We start from the raw sequence: 3,637 nt of genomic DNA, 5'->3' as shown, positions 1-3,637 counted from the left end.
TTAGGCAATTCAGTTTGATCTTTACTCTTTACCCTACTTTTCTCCATGACAACTTGATACGAATCTTTTACTGTGAAAATCCATGTGAAGTCTTTAGCCCAAATCAACTTGTCATTCGACAGTCTTGAGCTTCGCAGAATATTCAATTTTTTTGCAACCTCGTGTGGTAAGGTGTTCACGACGATTGTATTTCCACGTCTTTGTTGCTTCATCTATTAGGGCACTGACATGTGCTTTTTGTAACAAAGCTTATGGTTGGTGGGCCAACTCGATAGGTTGTGGGTGTTTCCGTGTTGGTACCCTGTAATCCCCCAATATTTTCATTGATCTTTTTTTCCCAAGTCTCCATCTCAGTCCTTTGTCTATGATATCTTGGGCTTCTAGGATGCTTTTCCACACATAAGATGCATTTGGTTTCAGTTGCGCTACCAGGGGCGGACCTACATAAGGGCAGAGGGGGGCCATGGGCCCCCACCCCCATTAAAAAAAAAAAAAATTAGTATACAAAAAATTAAGGTTTGCCCTTAAATATAAATATACATATATATATATATATATTTTTTATCTCTCCTCCTCTAAAATATTTAGATATTGACCTACAAGAAAAGCAATAAATAAATAAAATTCATACTCCTTTAACTACAAAAACAAAATAAAAAAATAAATATGGACTAAACAAAAATCGTGCAGAAAATAAGAAACACTTATTTTATATGTAATATTTTGTTGAATATGAAATAGATATTAGTTTTTATTTTCATAATTTTTTTTTTTTTTTTTTTTTGTTTTAAGCTTTGGTCTGCCTTGAGTATGAATCTTGGTTCCATCCCTGTGCACTTCCATCCATGAAGAAGCAATAGGATGCAATGTACTTTGCATTAAAGTTCGGTTTAGTAAGTTATTGGTGTTGTTTAGGATTCAACGCCCCTGCTTTGCTAGGAGAGTATAATGAAAAATCTTAGGTCCATAAAACCCATGCCACCACCTCTCCATTTCGTGCACACAACATACTCCATTTCTCTCTAAGAATCTTCCTTTTACCCATGCTTCCACAATAAACAAATAAATTTTTAGTTTCAAAATTCATTTGTATTCTTTGACTTCATTCTGCTTTATTTAAAGTCATATTCTTGCTACTCCCTTAATTGGCATGTTCGTTTTTATTTACTTATACAATTATACTAATGAGATTTTTGGGTTTCCTTCATATTTTTTGGTCTCTCAATTTAGATAAATTCATCCTTTTTGATTGGTGCGTTAATTGTTCTTTTTTAACCTGCATATAACCCCACAAAAAGTTATTGATAATGGTCTTCATCTCATCACAAAGAGTTAGAGGTGATCAAAAGAGGACAGGATTTATTTATTCATATAGGACCGCTTTCAAAAGCGAAACCACATATAACAATATGTGGTAATACCAGGATATCTTTTACCAATATGTTGTACGAAGTGCCTTAAGATACATTCCTACACAATGTTGATGAAAAATGAGCTTTCAAAATGTTTTCAAAATAAATAATAGAAACGAAGAGAACTAGAAAGATATATAGACAAAATAAACACAAAAGAAAATACTTGAGATTTATGTGAAAGTGAGGATGCATTTGTACAATGCATGAGATACCTTTAGATCAAAATGAAAGCTATTGCGAACGGTATCTTGTGATAAGTTTTAGGTTTAGTGCTAATAATTTTTGTTTTCCTGTCACTAGGAAAAAGGAATCTGTCATTCGGAAAAGATGGAAATGTCAACCATTTCTTCTGAGTCTTCTTATGAAAAAGAACTTGAATGCAAAGAAATCATCATTCAGAATCCCCAGTGGCGCCCCGAGTGTTGCATCTACAAGGTCCCCAAGAGACTTCGTGAGGTAAAGAAGGAAGCCTACACTCCAAGGCTGATTTCAGTAGGCCCTCTTCATCGCAACATAGACGCATCAAACGAAATGGAAATGCTTAAACAAAAATATTTCCAGGAATTCTTTCGTCGGACATGGAAAGACCGAATGGAATTTGAAAACATTGTTAAGAAAAATGAAGAAAATATCCGCCATTGTTATGCAGCAGAGATCTCTCTACCCGGAAAGGAAGATTTCGAAAAAAATGATTCTATTGGATTCTATCTTTATCATTGAGCTCTTCTTGAGGACTGCTACAAGGCAAGAATATGAAAAGGATGATTATATATTAAGTAAACCATGGCTAGACGAAGGCATAAAGCATGACTTGATATTACTTGAGAATCAGCTTCCATTTTTCATTCTTGACGAGTTACATCATCACATTGGAAGGTCTACAAGCATTCATAAGTCCTTTATTAACCTTGCCTGTAATTACTTTTTTCCGGGTGACCAGAAAAAACCCACTGAGAAGGAAGTAAAACATTTTACTGATTTGCAGAGATATTTCTACTTACCCCGGAACCTGGAAACTGGAAACAGTATTGAACATCTACATAGTGCAACAAAGTTGGACACAGCGGGATTGAAATTCCAGGTATGTAAGGAAAATCAAGCAGATAAAGTTTTACTTGACATTCAAGTCGAGAAGCCAAATCTCTCAGAAATTTTTCCAAGATTCAATTGCTCATGGCTCTTGCATTGCTTACCATGCTTAAAATGCTTTTGGTGCTTGGACTGTCTGCAAACTAGATTGGTGGTTCCACGCTTTGTGATAAATCACGGAACAGAAGACCTTTTCCGGAACCTCATGGCCCTCGAGCAGTGTCATTATCCATTTGAAGCTTACATTTGCAATTATATTGTGCTATTGGATTTTCTTATAAACACTAGAGAAGATGCGGAGTAGCTTGTTGAAAAAAAGATTATTGCTCACTCGTTAGCCAGCTATAAAGCAGTTGCCCAAATGGTTAACAAACTTGGCCAAGAAATTGTGGAAAAAAATTCCTGCTACCATGATGTTGCTAAAGATCTTAATGAGCACTATGGCAACTGGTGGAATAAAAATATTGCATCCTTAAGGACTGTATATCTCCGTGATGTTTGGAGAGGCACCGCAACTTTTGTTGGAATTGTAGTCTTGTTTGTAACTATTGGGAATTTCCTTAGGCCTTTTGTCTTTCACAAATAAGTTTCCTTAGGCTTTTTGTCTTTCACAAATTAGATGGAAAACTGGCTTTGCCTGTAGTTGTTTCTAAATTTTATCATTAAGTTTAGCTTGTGATATGCTTTCCTTCCAAACAAGTTTTACTTTGGACTTCACATTTTTGTATGTTCCAAACTTTGTTTCAGCACCCATCCATAGTCTGCATTTTGGCTAATAAAGTGTCAATTTGTTTGTTTGTTTAAACCCCTTAAAACAAATTGTTTAATTTAATATATTAACCAAGTGTTTACTTAGGTGAATTATGAGATCCAGGTTAAATAGTAATAGATCATATTATGCAGTGCAAAAAAATAGATAAGACAACGATATGAATATCTAGGAAATCCAATGAAACCAACTATTTTAAGGTAAAAACCTGTCGAGGATTTAACCTAACTATTGTTAAGATAAACAAATCCACTATGATAGAATAGAAGATTACAATAGATTTAAACTCTATATCAAAAGGTACTTCTTGTAAAATCTACTAACACGACCACGTGTAGCTTTGACTGCATGGACTCTTCTATCT

General features: G+C 34.7%; 1 pseudogene; it reads left to right on the top strand.

Annotated features, from left to right (window-relative positions):
- Window positions 1-1,721: 1,721 nt before the first annotated feature.
- Window positions 1,722-3,117, top strand: LOC142617955 (UPF0481 protein At3g47200-like; annotated as a pseudogene).
- Window positions 3,118-3,637: the final 520 nt, after the last annotated feature.

This window comes from Castanea sativa, chromosome 11, assembly GCF_040712315.1.
Source record: "Castanea sativa cultivar Marrone di Chiusa Pesio chromosome 11, ASM4071231v1".
In the NCBI taxonomy this organism is placed as follows: Eukaryota; Viridiplantae; Streptophyta; class Magnoliopsida; order Fagales; family Fagaceae; genus Castanea; species Castanea sativa.
The sequence above is the reverse complement of the archived record's forward strand: the minus strand, read 5'-3'. Positions and strand labels throughout refer to the sequence as shown.